This window comes from Lutjanus erythropterus, chromosome 18, assembly GCF_056507025.1.
Source record: "Lutjanus erythropterus isolate fLutEry1 chromosome 18, fLutEry1.hap2, whole genome shotgun sequence".
Taxonomy (NCBI): domain Eukaryota; kingdom Metazoa; phylum Chordata; class Actinopteri; order Lutjaniformes; family Lutjanidae; genus Lutjanus; species Lutjanus erythropterus.
Window position 1 is genome coordinate 31521889 of NC_139334.1, and position 19778 is coordinate 31541666.

At 37.9% G+C, this 19778-nt stretch overlaps 1 protein-coding gene across 1 annotated transcript in view; it reads right to left on the reverse strand.

Annotated features, from left to right (window-relative positions):
- Positions 1 to 19778, reverse strand: part of akap6 (A kinase (PRKA) anchor protein 6) — a 219611-nt gene that overhangs the window by 85863 nt on the left and 113970 nt on the right. The window lies entirely within an intron of this gene.

The window sequence follows — 19778 nt, forward strand, 5'->3', positions numbered from 1 at the left end:
AAACAAAACTGCTGTACACATTTATTATTTCATAAAGGACATTTTTCTTTGTTTTTAATATACTGATAAATATCGTATTGTAGACTTATCATGTTTTTACTGAACATCCATACAGAACGTTGCTCCGCAGCACCACAAGTGGCCAAAATGTCACCTGGTACCTTCAAAATAAGAGCAAACTGATCTTTTAACCTCAAAATTTTCCAGTCCAGGAATCACCTAAGCATTTTTTTTCCTGCCTTGTTTTGGTGGAAAACTTTTCAAATAAAAGTCTGATTGGTTTTAATTCTGCTGCCGCTTCATCGCTTTGTGAGACGAGCTGTCGCTTGTTGTTTTGAAGGGAAACTCTGCAAACATGTTTACAGCCAACCTTGGCCCGACATTGGCTCCATGCTCGTCAAACTACTTTTATTCCCGTATGAGGTTCCTGCTCATTTCTGAGTGTGTGAGCGTCAGGTTTCAGTCAGACTGCGTTCCTGGGAAGCTGAGGGAGTCTCAAGAGAGAAGAGATACAGCGAGAGAGAGAGAGAGAGAGAGAGAGAGAGAGAGAGAGAGAGTGTGTGTATGAGAGAGGGAGGGGGGAGGGAGGGAAGGAAGGGGGAGCAGGAGGAGGAGGGAAAGTTGGTGAGATGCTGCTGAGTCGTGTCTCTTTGTTCTAAAGCAGATATATCCCCGACTTTATCAAGACTGACAGAACAAACGCACAGGAAACAGCCTCCCACAGGACACATAATCCACACACACACACACACACACACACACACACACACACACACACACACAGATGAGAGACACACAGAGGTCTGAAAGCATGAACACACACACACACACGAGAAAACTAAGAACATTTGAGAAAGTGCAGAGACACACATGAATGTGAACACACACACACAGGTGAGGAAGTGAGCAATGTCACATCAACACACACACACACACTTAAATATACTACAGATATATTATACACAAACACACAAATGTGAAAATATGTGTGTGCTTTACAGGAAAAAATCACACACTTATTGCATTCGCAAACACACACACACACACACACACACACACACACACACACACACACAGGTGTTTAAGGATGCATGCTAACTGCAAAAACACACATGCTGACAGGAAAAGCAAATATAGCACATATGCTAACACACATGAACACACACACGCTCACAAACACGCTTAAGTTACAAAAGTGGTGGTTTCACAACAAGGTCAACCCAAAAAAAAAATTAAAAAAAGGAGAAAACTTTTAGATAACTGTGTGTTGTGGACACGATCCATGATCCACATTTACTAAACCTGACAGAAATGACTCATCGGGGTGCAAAGTTTTGTAGCACCACAACTTTTAAGTAGTTTAGATTTGTGTACAGTGCTGGAACATAAGATCAGGGTGTTTTCAAGTGTGATGTGTGCAAAGGTATGAATCTGCAAGAGGAATGTTGTAGAAGTATTTAGTATTTAGTAGTTTTGGTAAAACTTTTAAACTCCTTTGACTAAATCGGTGATCTGCAACCTTTACAAAAGAGCCGGTTTCATTTCATTCTCTTTTTTTCTATGAGGAATTGGACTTAGCAAACTCATGGAGACTCAAGAAGACGAGCCGCCGTCAAAATTTAGACTGACTGTGACACAAAATTTTAAAAAATAGTTGAGACAACTCAAAATTTCAAGGCAACGTGCTGCAATAGATTTTTGAGTTTTGAGCCCAACTCAAACTTTGTGAGTTTGGAAACGGACTTCAGAAAGTTTTGCTGACCTGTAATCTTTAGGCGAGATAATTTACTTTTTGTCTTTAGATGAACTTGAATCTTTGAGTTTAAAAATGTCTTTCAAAAATTCACAGTGAGCTGTGAGCTGATTTGTTATTATTTTGGTAAATGAAATAGTTTTAATTGAAAATATGAGCATTTTAAACATCATTCACTTTTATTTCCGTGCATTTATGCATTTTTTTAACACAAATTTTGGGGGTTTCTAAAACTCAAGAAAGTTTTTAAGTATTGCTGTATGTTGCCTTGAAATCTTGAGTTTTCTCTTCTTTTTCGTCTTTACATTGGAACCACAACAATGAGAAGTGAAAATTAAAATGTTAAAAACAAACATTATTCATTTCCAAATAATGTTTTTGCCAAAACCAAAGAGAGCCACTGGAGAGAAGCTAAAGAGTCACATGTAGCTCTGGAGCAGCAGGTTGCAGATCCCTGACATATGGATGTTTTCTGGTAGAGAAGGGCTACGTGTCCACATGACAGTGTAGGACAAAAATGTCTCTTTTAAGCACTTGTCTTTAAGGAGACGGTTTAGGAGCCACGTCCCCTCATCTCTGGTGAAAATTACACCTTCCTCTACACACACAAACACGCAGAACTTGCATGAAATTATGTGAAAACTCACAAAGACACACTCAAAGACACAAAAAACCTGACTGAGAAACTCGAAATATATATAGGTACGTGAAACACACACACACACACACACACTCAGAGTCCCAGAGGACTTCAGCTCTCTGCTCGTATAACAAGCTGCGACAAACGACAAAATGCGACATCAGGACGTCTGACCCAGGAAACGTTCGACTCAACACATCCTGCCAGGCACACGCACACACACACACACACACACACACACACACACACACACACACACACACACACTGTACACACACAGCCGACACACAGTGAGGCAGCAGCAGAGCTCTGCGGGTCTCTAGAGAGAAGAAAAGGGAATATCAGTCTACAAAGAAAGAAAGAAAAGTGTGTGTGTGTGTGTGTGTGTGTGTGTGCGTGCGTGCGTGCGTGCGTGTATACGAGTGAGAGAGAGATTTTCCTGAGCTGCAGGACGTTTCTTTTGTGGGATAAGGAGAGATTTTTGCTGTTTCAAAGTGTTTTTTTAAATGGTTGAAGACAGATTTTTTCCTTCACGTCTTTCTTCTCTCCGTCTCTCTGTTTCTGTCTGTCTGTGTCTCTCTTTAAACGTGCAGAGGTCACATCTTCCTCTGCTGTGGATTATAGGAACAGATTTTATCTGTTAGTCAGTCAGCCATTCATTCTTTGCTTCTCAGTCCTTCCTCCTTCCCTTGTTTTTTTTTTTTCTTTTTTTTCCTGGATGGTTCAAAAGACTTGTAAAAGGATTTTGGACAAATGATTTAGATTTATAGTCGGATGACAAAAGATCAAAATATTCAGGATTGTGGGTCACATTCCTTCATTTTATGTTTTCCATTCTTTCCTTTATTTCAACTCTTCTTCCCTCCTGCTCCTCTTTCCTTCTTCCATTCTACCTTTCCATCCTTCATCTCCTCTCCCTCCTTCCTTTAATCCCTCTTTCTACATTCTTTCCTGACATATTTTCTTGCTCTCTCTTTCATTTTGTCTTCTTTTGGATTTCATCTTTCCTTTTTTTCAGTCCTTTAAATTTTTCTTTACTTCCTTTTCATTCTTTTCTTACATCCTCCTTTCAGGCCTTTACTGTCTTTCTTTTAACTCCCTTTTCAATCTTTCAGCCATCTTGCTTCCTCTCTTCATTCCTTGCTTTCTTCACACAATTCTTCCTTTATTCCATTTCTCTTTCCTTTAATTTATCTTTCCTTCTTTTAATTCTTCATTCCTTCAATCCATCTTCCGTGACATTTTATTCTTCCTTCTTTCATTCCTTTTTTTAATTTTTTTCTTTTTCAATGCCACCTTATTCTTCTTTCATTTCCCGTTTCCTATCTCCCATCTTTCTTTTCTCCATCTGTTAATTCCACCATGTTAATTCTTTCTTCATTTTTATTCCTTTTTTATTTCCTGTCTTTTATTATTCCTCTTTTCATTCCTTTTCTTACTTAATTCTTTCTTTGCTTTCCTCTTTCGCGCCTTTCTCTTTTTCCTTTAATCCCTTCATTTCACATTTTCTCCCCTTCCTTCCTCCTTCTATCCTTTCATTCCCTTCCTTTTTCACTCAATCCACTTCAAGTGTTTTCTTTCCCTTTCTTCATTTTCTCTTTTCTTCCTTCCTTATTTCCTTTCTTCTTTTCCATTTCCACATTTCCTTCTATCATTCTTTCATTTCTTCTCCCTCCATCTTTTCCTCCTATTTTCCCATTGTGTTCCTTGCTTCCATTTTTCCCTTTTCCGTTTCATTCCTCCTGTCTTTCCTGTCTTCCTTATTCTCTCTTCCCCCCTTTCCCCTGTCATTCCTCCTCATTTCCTCTTTACTTCCTTCTTACATCTTCCACTGAATCCTTGTCTCGCCATCTTTTTGTCTTCTTTAATTTCATTTTTCCTTTTTCTCTTTTTTCCTTCCTTTCGTCTTTACTTCCTCAGTTGTTCCTTTTCTTCCTCACACATTTTCTTGTATCCTTCTTTCATTCCTTCTTCTTCATATTTGTCTTAAAATCAATTTATTCCTTTTTTCATTTTTTCCTTTCTTTGCTTTTTCCTTCTTCAATCCCTTCATTCCTTACTTTTTCAGTCAATCTTCATCGACTCTTTATTTCTTTCGTTCCCTTCCTTAAATTTCCTCTCTTTCCTTCTTTTAATTTTTCATTCCCTCAATGCCTTGCTTCCTTGCTTCCTCTTTTATTCACTGTTTATCTTTACCCCCTTCTTTAATTCCATCTTTCCTTTTTTCTTTTTGTTCCTTCCTCTTTTTCAGTCCTACTTTCATTTTCTCTTTACTGTCTCACATCTTTCCTTGCGTCTTTTGTCTTTTTTATTTCATCTCTATTTACTCCTTCTTTCATCCCACCTTTTCCTCCCTTCTTTCTTTCTTTCTTGCTTTTGTTTATCCCTTCTTGTCTTCCCTCCTTTCTCTGAGGTTTTACAGTAAGAAAGCTGAAAGCACACAGATATTTGCAGCAACAAATTACTTCTTTCTTCCAATCATTTGTACCTTCCTTCATCCTCTCTTCTCATTCGTTCGCTCCCTCTCTCCTCTCTGGATGGATGGATGGAGGGAGGTTGGGAGCGTTAGCAGCACAGCGAGGATTGCAGCAACAATTACATGTGAAATTAGCCTCGCCTCATAGCCTGCAGTGTAATTCCAGCCTTCTGAGGCGTGGCAAAGTCATCTGTCTCTAATTAAAGATTCTCTCTCTCTACCTCCCTCCCTCAGCTTCCCTCTATCTCTCTCTTCCTCCCTCTCTCTCGGGTTAACATTCATCTTCTTTCATCCTTTGCTCTGTCTGGAGGTGCTGAGAAGGTGCATATCAAAACCTAATTCACTGCAGGTCACAGTTTTTAGCAGGTAAAACAAATTATTTCCTACTTTTCATTTCATTTCTAATTCCTTTCTTTTCTTCTTTCCTCTCCTTGTTCATTATTTTCATCTTTATTTCTTCTTTCCTTCATATTTCCTTCTTTTCTCTCGTCTAAGTCAGCTAACATTGGACTGAAATGTCTGTAGCTCTCAGTCAGCTATCACAGGCTAAATCCCAATATATTGATCCCAATATCGACATTCAAAAAGTCATATCCGACATATTGTCATCGTTGGATAAGAATCCTGTTGAAATATTTGTCAAATAACGACAAATATGATGATTTATTTCTGCTGAGTTTTTTGACTTTTGTTTAATTTTCTTTACAATGCATGATCACAGCACTTCAAGGTTGGATTACAAAGATTCTAAAAGGGATACGACTGCACGAGAGGAGGTACAATGCTAATGCTAGCATTAGCTTAATGCCTCTTTTGCTCAGCTTCCTTCACTGTTGGGAAACAACAGACAAAACTTTTCTTGGTGTTGAGAAGCTGCAGCTTTTACTTATGTATATATAAATATTATCTATGTGACCTGAACTGTACATTTACTGCCACACTGACAACTTAGTGTGAAGTTCAAGTTTCTGCTCCACTACGAGCAGGATTGTCACACTGCACACACTTACGCACTGCCCTATTTCTTAAAAGAAGCTATGCTATGCTAATGACAATACACCTCAATAAAGTCCAATAAAACATAAATTTTCATTTGTCACTTGCTACTAACATCAGCTGAAAGTAACTGTGTGGCTGTTAGGTCACTGCTGAGGGAAGGAGATAAGGAGAGGAAACGTCCACTTACAGACTGAACATCCTGGTGGCTAAAATACAGATGGTATATTTATGGATGATGTCCATAATGATGAGTTTACATAATAACATATACTTTGTCATGTAAATGAATTGGTCACATATCTGGTTGTTACAATAACACAATGTAATATACAGTATTTATTGTTATAGCTTATTTTTCTTGTCTCTTTCTTGTCTATTTGTCTATTGATGATGTTGTTTCAATTGACTGATATGTATTTGTATGAGCTGACATATGTATATACACGTCTTTTTCATTTTTAGTGGGTAAACCAACCAGGTGGCTGCTGTGGTTGTTGCAATAAGTGAATAGCATATGATATATTTCTACTTTTATTAGTTTTTTTATGTTTTTTTTTTTTTGGGTGGTGTGTATTGTCCTGGACAGTCACATCCACAAATGTCTTAGAAATGCTGAAGGAAGGGGTAAAATGCATTGTTATTTTCTACTGCTGTGCAAAAAGTCAAAAGTTGTATAAACTCATTTGCAAGTAATGAAGACTTCATTTGCTATTTGGTGATTTTTTGGAGATGGCATCCAGACTTTTTTTCATTTAATCCCTCACAATTTCAAAATTAAAATGATTCCATATTCAACAATAGAGCAACAATAGAAGAGTAAGTCTTATATGATAGTTACAGTGAAGACAGAATGAAGACAGAAGCAAAGAGTGAAGAGCAGACAGAGATCTCAGAGGATAGAGGACTTAAGCCGTCTGTGTGTTTCTCAGGCATGACTCTCTACTGGAATATAACCCACTCTCTCCATCTGTGTGTGTGTGTGTGTGTGTGTGTGTGTGTGTGTGTGTGTGTGTGTGTGTGTGTGTGTGTGTGTGTGTGTGTGTGTGCGTGCGCGCGTGTGTGTGTGTGTGTGTACTCAGCCTCCTGTTGAGGTTGTGTACTCTTACTGTTGCCCTCAGGGTTTAAGATGGAGACAGAAACTCAGACTGTGAATCTTCTGTATTTCGTTTCATTTCTTTCTATCGAACACGTTCGTGTCTCTGCAGGAGGCTTCCCTCTACAGAACAACAAGATCACAGGTCATTTTTTTCCAACACCTAAAGCTGGTTATGTTTACATTCAATATGTTTATATTTGGTACAAAAACCCCTCGCAAAAAATAATAATTAAGAACTCAATTTATACAGAATTTCTCAAAACAAAGTTAGAAAGTTCTTTGCATTGTTGAACCAGGACTGAAACATTTCAGGGCTGCAATGAAGCAATTAAAATCTAATTATACAAAATTAAAAATGGAATTAAATACCTAATAATAATAAGATAAATTACATAAGGTATGTTGGAAATGAAACAGTGTGCGAGCATCTTTTTTTAAAAATACTTGAAAGTATGAAAGATGTCATTAACAACAGAGCATCTGTACAGAGGATCAAACCTGCCAAAATAAAAAATAAAAAGCAACAAATTAATAACTCAGATAGATGATTATACACCAAAAAGAATCAAATTTTCCATTTCATTGATTAATTAATTAATTCATTTTTAAATGTATTTAATTATTAAATTATTTACATGCATTTATGTATTTATTTCTGTATTACTTTCGTTTTGTATTTCCCCCTATACAGTCCTCAAACATATTCATTTTTGTATTTTCCTTTTACATTTCTTTGCATTTTTGCGTCATTGTGCAAATGAGGGGGCTGTCACTGGCCATGGTTCTCAAACAGGGGTTCCAGGACCCCCAGAGGTCCCTGGTACTCGGCCAGGGGGTCCAACAATTAATATTTTATTTTATTTTAAATCTAAAATAGAGGGTCATTGTTGTAAGGAGTCCTTGGCTGAGAAAGATTGAGAGACTCTGATTTGAAGTGTGTCATATCTATTTGTCAATAGACATTAGATTTGTGTATTTAACTTCAATTTTGGCAGGTTTGATCCTCCGTACACGTGGAGCAGAGACACTGACAAGGTGAAGTTTTAATTTTCTATGACTCTGTGACTCAGTCTCTGTCTCTGTAGTGAAGCTAAATTTTATTTTATTTTTAATTGTTCTTCATTTAAACTAAGAAACAAAAGATAAAAGTTGTGGTGTTTTCATCGAGGCCTCAAAGACTTGACTTCTGGATGTAGAATCGGTTGTTTCCCAGAATAAAACAAAATGGTTAACTCCTACATTATCTGCTGTTAGAGGGCAGGTTGTGATTTTTGTGGTTCGAAGGGTTAAACTGTGTTTATGTGGACAAATAAAGGTGAACTAACTGTATTGTTTTCTCTGTGTGTGTGTGCGTCAGTCTTTGTGTGTGGAAGTGTTAATCAGTTCAGAGTCTCTCCCTCTGCTTTGGACCAGAGATCACCAGACAACCAGTGAAAACACACTCTGTGTGTGTGTGTGTGTGTGTGTGTGTGTGTGTGTGTGTGTGGCCTCAGACAGAGCTCCTCTGTCGGACTCACACTGATTGGTTTTGGAATCCAGTTAATGAGCAGGTGTGTGTGTGTGTGTGTGTGTGTGTGCGTGTGTGTGTGTGCAGACCAGCGTTCCATCAGAGCACCATGGGCTATTTGAAATGAGAATTTAGCGGCAGGGATGCACACACACACACACACACACACACACACACACACACACACACACACACTCCTGATAGCCACTGTAATTAGTTGGACTCGACTGGAAGCAGCCACAGGGAGAGACAGAGACACAGAGACAGAGGAAGACATCTGTGATGACTTAATGCAACAAAGTGTCTTCAAATGAAGTCCTGAAAGAGACTCTTTGATTTGTCCCCAAGAAGCCACGTGTCATGTGTCCCTCCACTGATCTCCATCTGATGCTCCCTGCCACTATCCTCCTCCTCCTCCTCCTCCTCCTCCTCCTCCTCCTCCTCCTCCTCCTCCTCCTCCTCCTCCTCCTCCTCCTCTCAGATCTGAATCACTCAGAATTGTGGGGAACTTGGCAGTAAAAGACACACTTACTGGCAAAGGTATCAGATACAGAAACACAAAAGTATATGCTTGTAGTTGTATATCTGTGGAAAGTGTCGTGTGTATATTTGATCTAAGTACAATCTTTTGAATGGAGTGTGTATCAGTGATCAGTTCTATCATATTGTATCATATCAGATTATAAATTATTGGATTTGTAGCATACTGTATTGTATTTCATCGAATTGTGACTTATGGTAAAAGCAGGTCTGTGTAAAAAGGCTTATTTTCAGTATCTTAGTCTGATGTTAACTAACTATAAACTCCAGTATAGCCAAAGCTGTTAGTTTTGCAGCACTGGACAAATTTGAATTTTGACCTGCAACAGTAGCAACAGTACTGCAACACTTATTGCATTTATTTTTCAAAGAACTGTGAACATGTGTAACAAGTTTTATCAAAATTTGTCTAATATTCATTGAGATATTTCAATCTGAACATAAAAATCTGTTTTAAAAAATGAAGCCCCTCCATGCAGTAGTTCTGAGAAAATAAATAAATAAATCAGCAGCAATAAAGGAAGGGTACTCATTAGAAATATTGGCCCATTTCAGAATAATATGTACCATATTACTGGATTATAATTAATGATGTATTAATGTGTTCATCTCTTTGATGCTGCTGCTTGTAAAGCTGGAGCTAATTTCAGTTAATTCATACATTGCTGCGTCGGTTAATTTATAATCATACATCATGTGTTTTAGTTGATTTATATTTTGTATTAATAATCAGTAACTGCAAATAATCAATAACAAAGTTACTTATCAAATAAATGTACATAAGTGAAGCAAAAAGCAGAATATTAGCTTCCAAAATGTAGCAGAGTAGGAATATGAACTGGAGTACAACGGAAATACTCATGTTCAAGTAGCTCAAAATTGTACTTACACTGAATAAAAGAGAATTATTGGACCAACTTTAAAAAATTACCTCAACTGGTCACACACAAATAAATTAAGTTTCTTAAAACTTTTTCTTAAAGTATTTGTTTTACCCAAAAGTCCAACACTGCTCCTGAACAATCTAACAGTATGGTTTCAGGAAATATGTTTTTTTTTTTTTTTTTAATAGTAATCTTAGTACATTATTTAATATTGTAAATATTATGAATATTATGGCTAATGTTAGCCTGACTGAATGGTAGCTGGTTTTGTTCAGTGAGTTTTAGGAAACTTAAACAAAATAATTGAAGCAGTTCTGTTTTATAGTCTGTTTTATATCCAACATGATATGTCTTGCATTAGACTCTTTCTGAGTCAACAGGAGAAAATGCCAGCTCAACTGCAGGGGCAAAAATCTGGAAAACACATGGCTGTCACGATGTCAGGCGGGAAATACAGAGAGAAACCTAACTGACGTGCTTTTACTGAGATCAGAACAGCAGCTGAATGAAGGGGATAATTTCAAGATGATAAAATTCACAAAAATCAACAGCCGTCACTAAAGCAGGAAACTGGATGGGACTCATTCAAAACATTACGTTACTTTAACTATGACTGAAATACACTTTTTACAGTCTAAGCGCAGTACTTGAGTAAATGTACTTAGTTACTTCCCCCACTGTCCACAGCAGTGTGATGCTTAGTTTCCTGCACCTTCTCTAAACTGAGGGTGTGCCGACCGCAGCGCCTACGGATAAGTACCCTTCAAAAAACCCGCACTGTCCCTTTAAATATTCCTCATTCGCCTTAGATGGTAGCATGGCAGAGACCAGGCAGTAAACATTACTGGGTGATGTTAATTTTTTCATCTCAGCCAATTTACAACATTGTTTTTCTGATGGACAAGAATAAAGAGAACAGCCTGAGTCACTCCTAAAGAACGAATCAGCTGATTCTGAGCTGTGTGTGACGGATCACAGCGGCGCCACTGCTTTTGTTTTCTATTATTTTCCTATGCAGTTCTTCCTGCGGCTGTTTTTCATTTGTAATTTAAACTTTTACTGATACCAAATGTGTTTCTATACGATAAAGACACATCAAATGTGTGTGTGTGTTCACGCTTTAATGTTTCCCTGTGCATTCTTATTAGCTGTGTGTGTGTGTGTGTGTGTGTGTGTGTGTGTGTGTGTGTGTGTGTGTGTGTGTGTTCATTTCTCTGTATCTCAATCAAAATATTACCATGGTCAGTGAAATGCCACACACACACACACACACACACACAAACACACACACACACTTCTGGGAAATGAGTGTTGGCTCCGCCTCCTGTGAGACTCAGGGCCAGAACCTTGATCATCAATTGGCTGAACTACAGGGGCCTTGATGTGTGATTGGTTGACAGCACCTACAAGGTCTGATGCTTGTTTCATCTCCCTGCGGACCCTCAACAAACTCACACACACACACACATGCACCATCTGGATACACACCAACAAACAGGATGAAACACACGATGAAGAAAGTGAGAATGAACAGAGCGCACACACATTGAACAAACAAACAAACACACATGGAGGAGAGGATGGACAGTCACACATGGGAGACAGAAAGACAAAATACACACAGTAACACAAGAATATGAATAAACAGAGAGATGGAAAAAACAAAAAACTTAATTTAAACAAAATGAAATCAAGTGAAACATAAAGTAACTCACTATGCAAATGAAACACAAGACAACACATTCTGAGTAAGGACCTCAATGATTAATCATTAAACGATTAATTTTAATTAAGAATTTAACCAATTCAAAAGGTATTGATGGATATTGAATCGATCAGTAGCCGTGGCTTTAACTGAACCTCATGACACGGTTTTGTCTGGAGCTGTTTGTTGAATAAGGAAACTTAAAGTTTGACTTAAAATGAGAAAAAAAAGACAAAAAAAAGTCTGTATCATATCAGTGATTAACGATTAATCAATAGCATGTTAGCATTCACAACTACTGCTTAAGCAAAATCTCCAGACCCCTTTTCATAATGCAACATGAACACTTAAAAAGTAACTAATTTTAATTTATCTATTTCTTTATTTTCATTAACTTCAATTTAAAAATGCTGAAGCACAATCATAAAAACCCTGACAAACTTTACTTCCTGTAAAACTTACAGTTTGTAAAAGAAGTGAAAAGACTTTTGCAGATTTTGGCTCATGACTTTGGTTGTTTAATCACCAAACAGTTTGATAACGTCAATAGTTCTGCAGGTCATATTTTGCTCTGATGCAGCAGCTGAAAGTCTCAGAGGACAGAAGAAGTGTGTGTCTTCGTCCGCCGTGTTCAATTAATTAATACTTTCTAGTTGTCAAACATAAACTGAAAAGATTTAGAAAACATTGTTTTAAAATCTTTGTTCCAAGCTGACTGGTGCGAGCAAGTGCTTGTAACGCACACACAGACAAAGACACACACACACACACACACACATATATCTGTATCAAAACACACAAACACTCCTCTCCTCCTTCTTCCTCCCTCCTCTCCAAGGTTGATAAGTGCCTCCATCTAACATCACAATAAACAGTAGAGCCTCGGCCTGCCAAGCCTGCCTGCAGAAACAACTGTCAGCCCAGCTTTCCTTTTCCGGAGGACACACACACACACACACACACACACACACACACACACACACACACACACAAAGAAACACACAAACATACACAGGCATGGACGCACACATAGACACTCTCCCTTCTCGCTCTTTCTAAGTTGCACGCCACACACACACACACACACACACACACACACACACACACACACACACACACACCTCCGAAAAGAACAACTTTTGTTGGGTCCTGGTGTTACTATGGTTACGGGGTCGAGTCCCCCCAGCATTTTAGTGGAGCACAGCGAGGTTCTTTAACGGTCACATGGAGGAAAAAAACACGGAAAAAAAACAAAAAAAAAAAAAACAGGGAGTTTAGGGCTTTTTTTGCAGCACACACACACACACACACACACACACACACACACACAGAGAGGCAGGCAGAGAGAAACAAATAACTTAATACAACCTTTAAAAAGAGTTTAAATAAATGTTGCTGACAACAAAAAACTTCAGGCCAACTGAGTCTGAAGATACAGACAGATAAGACGTATAACTCAAAGTGTTTATTTCTGATTATATTGTGGAAAAGTGCATCTTAAAACTTTAATTTCTGAACGCTGCTTTGATTTGATTTGATTTTGCTTCTGTATGCTCAAATTTTGGAGGCAGAAAAATGTGTGCAGGTGAGGAAGAGATTCTGGATTTAAATGCAAGACGGAAAGTAAGTAAGTCAATATCTTTAATCAAGTTCCAGTTAAAGGACCATGTTGCTAGTGATGAAACCTGTAGCTGAAGAATAAAACCTAAACTGTAAAAAAAAAAAAAAAAGTTGAGACAATTCAAAATTTCAAGACAATTTACTGTGATACCTTTTTGAGCTTTGAGTCCATTCAAACACTCTTCAAACAAACAAAAAAGTTTAGCTGACTTAAAATCTCAGTCAGAAACAGTCATGATCCTGTTCAAATTAAATCGACCAGTGGAATATCGATTCTGACAACTGTACGTGCAACAACCAGACACTTTGGTGATTCTGTTGCTGGTAAACCATCTAATTCAACTTGATAACTCATCTGAATCACTGAGGGAGGCTGATACTTCTGTTAATGTGATGCGCACACAGGTTTTTGATGACATATAAATTAACCTGTGCTGAGATGAAAAACCTGACTTGAACACCGTCACTTTCCTTGATAAATTGGAGGATGAATTTGTCAGGATCCCCAAAAGGATTTTGAAAAAGGAGCAACTGGATTAAGTTTGTTGTTCGAGGCACTAAAGTTCTCAGATGACAAATCGATCCACTGGTTTGTGCAAATGTTGCAATATTAAACAATTAACTGTGGTTTCATGATCAACCTGCAGCAGAACAAGATCATCAGCTCCTAACTAAACCCTTGATTGTTTTATTTATTGATCAATTAATAAACGTTCTTGAAGTCTTTTCTGATAGGAAATATTAACAGTCTGGACAATAGTTAACAGTCTGATAGTAGCCGACAGATTTATTTTAGCTTGAATGATAGTCAGATTCCCTCCAGATTGACACGATCCATCGTTTTTCCAGTTGCTGATCGATTAGGAATCTGTGACTGATGAATGAAATTCCTATGGTTTGTCAGATTGCCCTTGTTTATAGAAACTTGCGACCTGGAACACAGCAGTGCAGCATCAACCTTCTGATCCTCCTCACAGCAACATGTTAGCTTCCAACCCTGAGCATGACATCAGAGGAAAATGGCCGCCATATAAATATGGTGAATGAGGTTTTAGCTTATTTCTATTACAAGCTATGACTTATTTTGTTTGTAATGTGTAGGCGTAAACAAAAAAAGACACGAAGAGGGAACAATTATTTGTGAAACAGGAGTATCTTGTCAAAATGTTACACTTAACCACATTAAATAAAAGATGAACTATCAAATATATGTGCAAATATATATTTGAGCATAAAACTGCAGGGTCTTTAATTTTACTGCTACGACTGCAGGACGTTTACTGTTACTGGAGTGTTTTTACAGTGTGCTTTGCCATCTTTTTACTTAGAAGATATGTGTGAAATACAGAAACGGAGCCACTATGTAAAAAGTGAGTGATATATAAGATAAAAATAGCCACATATAAGCGGCTTACAGTATACAGGCCCGTCTGTGTAACTCTCAGCGGTGAGGAGGGAGAGAAACAGTATAAGAAAGCGACCTTGGACCGGGCGAGGAGACGCTGTCGAGCTCCACATCAATATTTTAACAGCAGAGTTGACACATCAAAAAAAAAAAAAAAAAAAGAGTGTGAGAGAGAGAAAGAGACAGAGAGAGAGAGAAGAAGAAGAAGAAGAAGAAGAAGAAGAAGAATGCCCAGCGATTCCAGAGTCATCTAAAATTCATGCATGCATCATCGTCGCCATGAATATTCATACAGAGATGAATATTTAAGTGCGACTGCTATGGAGAAATTAGGTTCATCTTTACACTTATCAATAATTCGCAGGCCAGGTGAGTCTCATCGGCCACTAAATAAATCATGTCTGCACACACACATGCACACACACGCACACACACACACATACAAAGAAAAGTTTGGATGAAGACACACAGACACAGAGAAAGAACGGAAAACAACACAAAGTTATGTGTGTGTGTGTTGGTTCACAGCAATGCCTTCTGGGTAAGAAGAGAATGAGATGTCAGCAGTTCAACCCCTAAAACAACCAGTGTGTGTGTGTGTGTGTGTGTGAGCAGCATGACAGGCGATGTGTTACTTTATATTTATACATCTGTGTGTGTTTTATTTTACTGTGTTGACTCATATGTGAGTTTAATGTAACAGTTGAACATCTTCATTTTGTTAAAATGCCCTGTAATTCACCTCAGTGTTGATGTTTTGAAAACCAATGAGGGAAATATGTTTGTAATCCAAGTATCACAATATTAAAGTAACCTGATTACTTTGTTACTTCTGGATTACCTCATTGTAAAACATGGTGAAATTGTTTAGCCTAATATAGTGTTTTTAGGGCCATAATGATTATTTTCAACATTTATTAATCCGTATCTGATTTTCTCAATTAATTAATTAGTTGTTTGGTGCATAAAATGTCAGAAAATGTTGATCGGTGTCCAGGGTGACGTCCCCAGGTGTCTTGTTTTGTCCATAACTCAGAAAATATTCTGTTTACTGTCAGAGAGGAATAAAGAAACCAGGAAATATTCACATTTAAAAGGAAAATTAATCAATTAATTAAGCTCATCATAATTTAAAAACAGGTCCAGAAATATTTAGCAAAAATAAGGATTATTAGCAGGATTACAATTTTAAAATAATGAATGATACGTTACCTGGCACAGTGTGCACACAGATGTCAGTTCATTATCATGGCCTCTGGTGAGAAAATGTTTCACTGGTTGGAAATTTTGCCAGTTTTTGCCTTTAAAACACTTTGAGCTGCAAAGATTAAACTATTATTGATCAACTATTAAATTAATCCGCATCTATTCTGAGAAATGTTTTAACAAAAATATGTCCTAATTCTCTGATTTCAGCTTCTTAAATGTGAATATTTTCTGGGTTTTTTACTCCTCTCTGACAGTAAAATGAATATTTTTTGAGTTATGGACAAAACAAGACATCTGAGGACATCATCATGGACTTTGGGAAACACTGATCAACATTTTGACCATTTTCTGACATTTTATGGACCAAATAATTAATTGATTAATGGAGAAAATGTGTACTTCACATGTTTGGAACTAGTTTTTAGGACTGTGACAGGATTAATTAACTGATTATTGGTTTTTAGTCATTTTTAGATAAAAAAAAAATCTAAGCTATGTGATTTTAGCTTTGTAAATGTGAATGTTTTCTGTCCTTGTCTAAACAATTTGACCATATTTAATAGTGAGCTAATCTAAAAGTAACATAAAGTAATCAAGTTACATTACTTCAATATTGTGATAGTTGGATTACATTACTGACTACATTTTCTAAAAGCTAATTAGTAACTATATCAAATACATTTTTAAAGTAACTCTCCACACCCTGGTTGTTATTTGTTAACTTATTAATACAATCAATTATAATTAAATAATGAAGAAATTAAAGCCACAGTTTTAACTTCCTGTGTGCAGTGAACATGCAAATATTTACATTTGTACATGTTGTTACAGACCCTGTCTCTGACTGTGGAACCATGAGTTCCACTGAAAGTTACATCTTGTTTGACATCGCATTTAAACTTTAATAAGAACTTAAAATTTGTCAGACGAGTTAATTAGCATTGGACACATGAATCATCTCCCAGCAGGATGATTACTACGTCTGTTTTGATAAAAATATGAAATGCTTTTTTAAAATGTCATTTTCTAGACTTTAAGAGCTGAGCAACAACAAATGTGTATTTTTCTCTGCCAGTCTTTGATTTCTCTATCAGTGTGTGTGTGTGTGTGTGTGTGTGTACATGTGTGTGAAGGACAGAGGAGGATGACTCAGATCTCTAATCGTAACACATGCTGTTCCTCTGTCTCATTTGGCTGCAGTGAAGTCATTACACAAACACACACTCACGCACACGCAAATTCTCTCTCAGTCTTTCTCTCTCTCTCACACACACACACACACACACACACACACTTCTCTATGATATGGTTATGAGGGAGGCTATGCCTTGTAATCCCATTCTCCTTGGTAAGGATGAAGACAGGGCGTGTGTGTGTGTGTGTGTGTGTGTGTGTGTGTGTGTGTGAGTGTGTGTGTGATTGGCTGGAGGAAGGGGATGGTGAGGTGGAGGGAGGAGTGAAGGGAGAGACAGACTGATGGATGAATGAAACAGCTACCTCTCTGTACAAATTTAGAGATTTTGATGACGGGGGCAGAGGTGGCTGATGGGAGAGTTTTGACACCAAAGTACAGCCAATGACCAGAGGTTCTCTTTCAGACATTACAGAACCTAAAACAGTGAGTTATTTATCAACATGAATCCACGACTCGTGTGATAACAAACAGAAAAGAGACTCAATCGCTCTCATTTCCTACCCTCATGTGGCACCTGAAGCACACACAGGATGAGCTGAACACACAGAAGACAAAGTACAGAAGCTGGATTGTGCCAAATCAGGTGAGACATGACAAATCAACATGCATCAAAGCAGAGAAACAGGACCGCGGTGTGTTCAGCTGCAGCACCGAGGCTACATGCATGACGATGTGTCTCGAGCTGCTGGCGTGTTTCAAAATAAATATACAGCCAAACATGCTGTGTAAGATTCTGCGTGTGTTGCAGAGAGTCAGGGTCCAGCCGCTGGTCTTGTTTTGGTTTGTTTACCTTGAAAATGGACGTGTAGGCTGTATTTCAAATGCTAGTGACCACGTCTCAGGCTGGGTGCAGACATCTGAAACGCAGCTCACATCCACAATTTTTTCACTGGTTCAAACATGTCTGGTGTTGCTCATTGATAACTGATTCAGTCAACTAATCAGAGGTTACAGGCAGAATGAAGAGTGAGATCTTCTTCCTACATTCACATGATTTTAACAAGTGGAACAAACGTATGCAATCGCCAGTATTTAATATCACTGTAATCATAACTCTATAATTGAATTTACGTATGAAGCATTTCTGATTGTTTGGAAACAGCGGATTCCAGGTGTATGTGGTCAGTAACTTTTGGAGGATTGCTAAGAAACTCTGGATTTAGGTCCGCTTCGAGGCATGACTTCACATTTCTGACAAATTATGGCAAAAAAAAACTTTCATCATTTAAGGACAGACCAAGAGCTTCTAAAGTTTTTCTGTACTTGTTTCTTTCAACCAACTTTAGAAGAGCGAGTACTTGACAGACCAGTTTCAGTCAGACACTGAACACCAGCACCCTTCATCACTTCTATACCTGTCGACTGAAACCACATGTCCAGACTTCAACACAATTACAGACTTGTAAACCTGTCAAAATTCATTCAGTCTTCAAGTCTACTGGACGGATTTTCTGTGGACTGCAGGATTCACCTTCGCCAACATGTTACAGTTCCACTAACATCCCTTCAACATTCTGCTAAAACACTGAATAGGGATCGTCACTGACTAGCTACCAATACAGTGAGTTCAGTTAGGTACCAAAAGTTTGTATACGACTCATCGGACCGAATCACATCAGCTGTCAGTTAAGGCACCGTTTAGGCACCGCAAGTATCATTTTAGCATCACTATAAAAAAAAAAAAACATGAACAAATGATGCCCAACCCTGATGTCAGGGCTACTGAAGTCTACTCAAACTTCTGACGGGATTCTCTTGGACGAACCAGCAACATAACAGGGGGACGATGAAATAAAACAAAACAGCAACAAAAATTAGGAGTGAGTGGAAACCAGCTAAAATATAACACATCTAAGGAAGTAATGGCTGCAGTTTCTGCCGCCAGTTTCCACAATTAGCCAAGAAGTTTTTCATCAGAAATGCCTTTTGGAAGCAATACATCACAGGAAAAGTTGTCACATATTGTGTGTATATAAGTTTACATTTCAAGTCTTGGCCAATCGAGAGAACACAAGCAACAGGGCCACACATCTGTACAGTCAAACTACAATTACAACAAAATGTCATCAAAATATTGCACAAATGCCCTACATCAAAGTGCTGCGCACACTTCATCTCCTGCTGTTCAGTTTGATTCATAGTGGGATGAAGGAAAATTTATAGTTTGGTAATCTGTGGCTTCATTTCCTTATGAAGGCTGTGAGTTGTGTAAGTGGTAAAGTGGCACTTAAAGCTACTACAAGAAACTTTAATGTTTTGTGGATTTTGGAGCCCCTTGTGGACAAAAGAGGGAGTGTTTCCACCGTAATGACCGCAAAATATAACTTCATAAATAAAATTATGGAAATAAAAATCTCCCCCTGCTTCTTTGTGCTGGTATTGTGTAATTACATCCAAGACAATTTAAACACAGGCTCATTTAATCTGATTTAAGAAGAATCTGACCCGGTGGCAGGTATTAACTGTATAGAAATAGCTGATCTTTTAGTGGATGGATCTCGATGGCTTGTGGACGTCACATTGAGGCATCAGTAATAAACTAAAGACGGTTTTGTAACAAGTGAAAAACTCCTTGTACTCCATGCATGTGCAGACTTCACCTGCGTGATGATGTCTAGAAATACATTCTGAGATGGAAAACATGGTTAATATCCTGGCGGTGGTCGAATTGGTGGAAATTACTGAGGTCTTAAGTTTCGTCTTAAAGCGTATTTTATCCTTGTTGCATCTTAGCGCCACCGCACTTGAA